The sequence below is a fragment of the Syngnathus leptorhynchus genome, chromosome 10 (genome assembly GCF_054491065.1).
Source record: "Syngnathus leptorhynchus isolate UIUO chromosome 10, UIUO_Slep, whole genome shotgun sequence".
Lineage (NCBI taxonomy): Eukaryota > Metazoa > Chordata > Actinopteri > Syngnathiformes > Syngnathidae > Syngnathus > Syngnathus leptorhynchus.
This window is the reverse complement of record NC_141204.1, coordinates 11,906,360-11,914,040: the sequence shown is the minus strand read 5'-3', so window position 1 is coordinate 11,914,040 and position 7,681 is coordinate 11,906,360.

Here is a 7,681-nt window from a genome sequence, read left to right as displayed (position 1 = left end):
GGCAATAAAATTTAAAACGCGTGTAAAACATAAACCAAACGATGAAATTGGTTATTTCTTCATGTATAATGATCAACTCGATACTCCCTAGCCCCCAACAGCCTTTTTTTTCATAACACTTTAACCAGAGTGACGGGAGAGCGGCATTTCAGAAAACGTGCTTATCTCGGCGAGAAAAAGCGATTTCGGCAATAAAATTTAAAACGCGTGTAAAACATAAACCAAACGATGAAATTGGTTATTTCTTCATGTATAATGATCAACTCGATACTCCCTAGCCCCCAACAGCCTTTTTTTTCATAACACTTTAACCAGAGTGACGGGAGAGCGGCATTTCAGAAAACGTGCTTATCTCGGCGAGAAAAAGCGATTTCGGCAATAAAATTTAAAACGCGTGTAAAACATAAACCAAACGATGAAATTGGTTATTTCTTCATGTATAATGATCAACTCGATACTCCCTAGCCCCCAACAGCCTTTTTTTTCATAACACTTTAACCAGAGTGACGGGAGAGCGGCATTTCAGAAAACGTGCTTATCTCGGCGAGAAAAAGCGATTTCGGCAATAAAATTTAAAACGCGTGTAAAACATAAACCAAACGATGAAATTGGTTATTTCTTCATGTATAATGATCAACTCGATACTCCCTAGCCCCCAACAGCCTTTTTTTTCATAACACTTTAACCAGAGTGACGGGAGAGCGGCATTTCAGAAAACGTGCTTATCTCGGCGAGAAAAAGCGATTTCGGCAATAAAATTTAAAACGCGTGTAAAACATAAACCAAACGATGAAATTGGTTATTTCTTCATGTATAATGATCAACTCGATACTCCCTAGCCCCCAACAGCCTTTTTTTTCATAACACTTTAACCAGAGTGACGGGAGAGCGGCATTTCAGAAAACGTGCTTATCTCGGCGAGAAAAAGCGATTTCGGCAATAAAATTTAAAACGCGTGTAAAACATAAACCAAACGATGAAATTGGTTATTTCTTCATGTATAATGATCAACTCGATACTCCCTAGCCCCCAACAGCCTTTTTTTTCATAACACTTTAACCAGAGTGACGGGAGAGCGGCATTTCAGAAAACGTGCTTATCTCGGCGAGAAAACGCGATTTCGGCAATAAAATTTAAAACGCGTGTAAAACATAAACCAAACGATGAAATTGGTTATTTCTTCATGTATAATGATCAACTCGATACTCCCTAGCCCCCAACAGCCTTTTTTTTCATAACACTTTAACCAGAGTGACGGGAGAGCGGCATTTCAGAAAACGTGCTTATCTCGGCGAGAAAAAGCGATTTCGGCAATAAAATTTAAAACGCGTGTAAAACATAAACCAAACGATGAAATTGGTTATTTCTTCATGTATAATGATCAACTCGATACTCCCTAGCCCCCAACAGCCTTTTTTTTCATAACACTTTAACCAGAGTGACGGGAGAGCGGCATTTCAGAAAACGTGCTTATCTCGGCGAGAAAAAGCGATTTCGGCAATAAAATTTAAAACGCGTGTAAAACATAAACCAAACGATGAAATTGGTTATTTCTTCATGTATAATGATCAACTCGATACTCCCTAGCCCCCAACAGCCTTTTTTTTCATAACACTTTAACCAGAGTGACGGGAGAGCGGCATTTCAGAAAACGTGCTTATCTCGGCGAGAAAAAGCGATTTCGGCAATAAAATTTAAAACGCGTGTAAAACATAAACCAAACGATGAAATTGGTTATTTCTTCATGTATAATGATCAACTCGATACTCCCTAGCCCCCAACAGCCTTTTTTTTCATAACACTTTAACCAGAGTGACGGGAGACCGGCATTTCAGAAAACGTGCTTATCTCGGCGAGAAAAAGCGATTTCGGCAATAAAATTTAAAACGCGTGTAAAACATAAACCAAACGATGAAATTGGTTATTTCTTCATGTATAATGATCAACTCGATACTCCCTAGCCCCCAACAGCCTTTTTTTCCATAACACTTTAACCAGAGTGACGGGAGAGCGGCATTTCAGAAAACGTGCTTATCTCGGCGAGAAAAAGCGATTTCGGCAATAAAATTTAAAACGCGTGTAAAACATAAACCAAACGATGAAATTGGTTATTTCTTCATGTATAATGATCAACTCGATACTCCCTAGCCCCCAACAGCCTTTTTTTTCATAACACTTTAACCAGAGTGACGGAGAGCGGCATTTCAGAAAACGTGCTTATCTCGGCGAGAAAAAGCGATTTCGGCAATAAAATTTAAAACGCGTGTAAAACATAAACCAAACGATGAAATTGGTTATTTCTTCATGTATAATGATCAACTCGATACTCCCTAGCCCCCAACAGCCTTTTTTTTCATAACACTTTAACCAGAGTGACGGGAGAGCGGCATTTCAGAAAACGTGCTTATCTCGGCGAGAAAAAGCGATTTCGGCAATAAAATTTAAAACGCGTGTAAAACATAAACCAAACGATGAAATTGGTTATTTCTTCATGTATAATGATCAACTCGATACTCCCTAGCCCCCAACAGCCTTTTTTTTCATAACACTTTAACCAGAGTGACGGGAGAGCGGCATTTCAGAAAACGTGCTTATCTCGGCGAGAAAAAGCGATTTCGGCAATAAAATTTAAAACGCGTGTAAAACATAAACCAAACGATGAAATTGGTTATTTCTTCATGTATAATGATCAACTCGATACTCCCTAGCCCCCAACAGCCTTTTTTTTCATAACACTTTAACCAGAGTGACGGGAGAGCGGCATTTCAGAAAACGTGCTTATCTCGGCGAGAAAAAGCGATTTCGGCAATAAAATTTAAAACGCGTGTAAAACATAAACCAAACGATGAAATTGGTTATTTCTTCATGTATAATGATCAACTCGATACTCCTTAGCCCCCAACAGCCTTTTTTTTCATAACACTTTAACCAGAGTGACGGGAGAGCGGCATTTCAGAAAACGTGCTTATCTCGGCGAGAAAAAGCGATTTCGGCAATAAAATTTAAAACGCGTGTAAAACATAAACCAAACGATGAAATTGGTTATTTCTTCATGTATAATGATCAACTCGATACTCCCTAGCCCCCAACAGCCTTTTTTTTTATAACACTTTAACCAGAGTGACGGGAGAGCGGCATTTCAGAAAACGTGCTTATCTCGGCGAGAAAAAGCGATTTCGGCAATAAAATTTAAAACGCGTGTAAAACATAAACCAAACGATGAAATTGGTTATTTCTTCATGTATAATGATCAACTCGATACTCCCTAGCCCCCAACAGCCTTTTTTTTCATAACACTTTAACCAAAGTGACGGGAGAGCGGCATTTCAGAAAACGTGCTTATCTCGGCGAGAAAAAGCGATTTCGGCAATAAAATTTAAAACGCGTGTAAAACATAAACCAAACGATGAAATTGGTTATTTCTTCATGTATAATGATCAACTCGATACTCCCTAGCCCCCAACAGCCTTTTTTTTCATAACACTTTAACCAGAGTGACGGGAGAGCGGCATTTCAGAAAACGTGCTTATCTCGGCGAGAAAAAGCGATTTCGGCAATAAAATTTAAAACGCGTGTAAAACATAAACCAAACGATGAAATTGGTTATTTCTTCATGTATAATGATCAACTCGATACTCCCTAGCCCCCAACAGCCTTTTTTTTCATAACACTTTAACCAGAGTGACGGGAGAGCGGCCTTTCAGAAAACGTGCTTATCTCGGCGAGAAAAAGCGATTTCGGAAAAAAATTTTAAAACGCGTGTAAAACATAAACCAAAAGATGAAATTGGTTATTTCTTCATGTATAATGATCAACTCGATACTCCCTAGCCCCCAACAGCCTTTTTTTTCATAACACTTTAACCAGAGTGACGGGAGAGCGGCTTTTCAGAAAACGTGCTTATCTCGGCGAGAAAAAGCGATTTCGGCAATAAAATTTAAAACGCGTGTAAAACATAAACCAAACGATAAAAATTGGTTATTTCTTCATGTATAATGATCAACTCGATACTCCCTAGCCCCCAACAGCCTTTTTTTTCATAACACTTTAGCCAGAGTTACGGGAGAGCGGCATTTCAGAAAACGTGCTTATCTCGGCGAGAAAAAGCGATTTCAGCAATAAAATTTAAAACGCGTGTAAAACATAAACCAAACGATGAAATTGGTTATTTCTTCATGTATAATGATCAACTCGATACTCCCTAGCCCCCAACAGCCTTTTTTTTCATAACACTTTAACCAGAGTGACGGGAGAGCGGCATTTCAGAAAACGTGCTTATCTCGGCGAGAAAAAGCGATTTTGGCAATAAAATTTAAAACGCGTGTAAAACATAAACCAAACGATGAAATTGGTTATTTCTTCATGTATAATGATCAACTCGATACTCCCTAGCCCCCAACAGCCTTTTTTTTCATAACACTTTAACCAGAGTGACGGGAGAGCGGCATTTCAGAAAACGTGCTTATCTCGGCGAGAAAAAGCGATTTCGGCAATAAAATTTAAAACGCGTGTAAAACATAAACCAAACGATGAAATTGGTTATTTCTTCATGTATAATGATCAACTCGATACTCCCTAGCCCCCAACAGCCTTTTTTTCCATAACACTTTAACCAGAGTGACGGGAGAGCGGCATTTCAGAAAACGTGCTTATCTCGGCGAGAAAAAGCGATTTCGGCAATAAAATTTAAAACGCGTGTAAAACATAAACCAAACGATGAAATTGGTTATTTCTTCATGTATAATGATCAACTCGATACTCCCTAGCCCCCAACAGCCTTTTTTTTCATAACACTTTAACCAGAGTGACGGGAGAGCGGCATTTCAGAAAACGTGCTTATCTCGGCGAGAAAAAGCGATTTCGGCAATAAAATTTAAAACGCGTGTAAAACATAAACCAAACGATGAAATTGGTTATTTCTTCATGTATAATGATCAACTCGATACTCCCTAGCCCCCAACAGCCTTTTTTTCAATAACACTTTAACCAGAGTGACGGGAGAGCGGCATTTCAGAAAACGTGCTTATCTCGGCGAGAAAAAGCGATTTCGGCAATAAAATTTAAAACGCGTGTAAAACATAAACCAAACGATGAAATTGGTTATTTCTTCATGTATAATGATCAACTCGATACTCCCTAGCCCCCAACAGCCTTTTTTTTCATAACACTTTAACCAGAGTGACGGGAGAGCGGCATTTCAGAAAACGTGCTTATCTCGGCGAGAAAAAGCGATTTCGGCAATAAAATTTAAAACGCGTGTAAAACATAAACCAAACGATGAAATTGGTTATTTCTTCATGTATAATGATCAACTCGATACTCCCTAGCCCCCAACAGCCTTTTTTTTCATAACACTTTAACCAGAGTGACGGGAGAGCGGCATTTCAGAAAACGTGCTTATCTCGGCGAGAAAAAGCGATTTCGGCAATAAAATTTAAAACGCGTGTAAAACATAAACCAAACGATGAAATTGGTTATTTCTTCATGTATAATGATCAACTCGATACTCCCTAGCCCCCAACAGCCTTTTTTTTCATAACACTTTAACCAGAGTGACGGGAGAGCGGCATTTCAGAAAACGTGCTTATCTCGGCGAGAAAAAGCGATTTCGGCAATAAAATTTAAAACGCGTGTAAAACATAAACCAAACGATGAAATTGGTTATTTCTTCATGTATAATGATCAACTCGATACTCCCTAGCCCCCAACAGCCTTTTTTTTCATAACACTTTAACCAGAGTGACGGGAGAGCGGCATTTCAGAAAACGTGCTTATCTCGGCGAGAAAAAGCGATTTCGGCAATAAAATTTAAAACGCGTGTAAAACATAAACCAAACGATGAAATTGGTTATTTCTCCATGTATAATGATCAACTCGATACTCCCTAGCCCCCAACAGCCTTTTTTTTCACAACACTTTAACCAGAGTGACGGGAGAGCGGCATTTCAGAAAACGTGCTTATCTCGGCGAGAAAAAGCGAATATCGGCAATAAAATTTAAAACGCGTGTAAAACATAAACCAAACGATGAAATTGGTTATTTCTTCATGTATAATGATCAACTCGATACTCCCTAGCCCCCAACAGCCTTTTTTTTCATAACACTTTAACCAGAGTGACGGGAAGCGGCATTTCAGAAAACGTGCTTATCTCGGCGAGAAAAAGCGATTTCGGCAATAAAATTTAAAACGCGTGTATAACATAAACCAAACGATGAAATTGGTTATTTCTTCATGTATAATGATCAACTCGATACTCCCTAGCCCCCAACAGCCTTTTTTTTCATAACACTTTAACCAGAGTGACGGGAGAGCGGCATTTCAGAAAACGTGCTTATCTCGGCGAGAAAAAGCGATTTCGGCAATAAAATTTAAAACGCGTGTAAAACATAAACCAAACGATGAAATTGGTTATTTCTTCATGTATAATGATCAACTCGATACTCCCTAGCCCCCAACAGCCTTTTTTTTCATAACACTTTAGCCAGAGTGACGGGAGAGCGGCATTTCAGAAAACGTGCTTATCTCGGCGAGAAAAAGCGATTTCAGCAATAAAATTTAAAACGCGTGTAAAACATAAACCAAACGATGAAATTGGTTATTTCTTCATGTATAATGATCAACTCGATACTCCCTAGCCCCCAACAGCCTTTTTTTTCATAACACTTTAACCAGAGTGACGGGAGAGCGGCATTTCAGAAAACGTGCTTATCTCGGCGAGAAAAAGCGATTTTGGCAATAAAATTTAAAACGCGTGTAAAACATAAACCAAACGATGAAATTGGTTATTTCTTCATGTATAATGATCAACTCGATACTCCCTAGCCCCCAACAGCCTTTTTTTTCATAACACTTTAACCAGAGTGACGGGAGAGCGGCATTTCAGAAAACGTGCTTATCTCGGCGAGAAAAAGCGAATATCGGCAATAAAATTTAAAACGCGTGTAAAACATAAACCAAACGATGAAATTGGTTATTTCTTCATGTATAATGATCAACTCGATACTCCCTAGCCCCCAACAGCCTTTTTTTTCATAACACTTTAACCAGAGTGACGGGAAGCGGCATTTCAGAAAACGTGCTTATCTCGGCGAGAAAAAGCGATTTCGGCAATAAAATTTAAAACGCGTGTATAACATAAACCAAACGATGAAATTGGTTATTTCTTCATGTATAATGATCAACTCGATACTCCCTAGCCCCCAACAGCCTTTTTTTTCATAACACTTTAACCAGAGTGACGGGAGAGCGGCATTTCAGAAAACGTGCTTATCTCGGCGAGAAAAAGCGATTTCGGCAATAAAATTTCAAACGCGTGTAAAACATAAACCAAACGATGAAATTGGTTATTTCTTCATGTATAATGATCAACTCGATACTCCCTAGCCCCCAACAGCCTTTTTTTTCATAACACTTTAGCCAGAGTGACGGGAGAGCGGCATTTCAGAAAACGTGCTTATCTCGGCGAGAAAAAGCGATTTCAGCAATAAAATTTAAAACGCGTGTAAAACATAAACCAAACGATGAAATTGGTTATTTCTTCATGTATAATGATCAACTCGATACTCCCTAGCCCCCAACAGCCTTTTTTTTCATAACACTTTAACCAGAGTGACGGGAGAGCGGCATTTCAGAAAACGTGCTTATCTCGGCGAGAAAAAGCGATTTTGGCAATAAAATTTA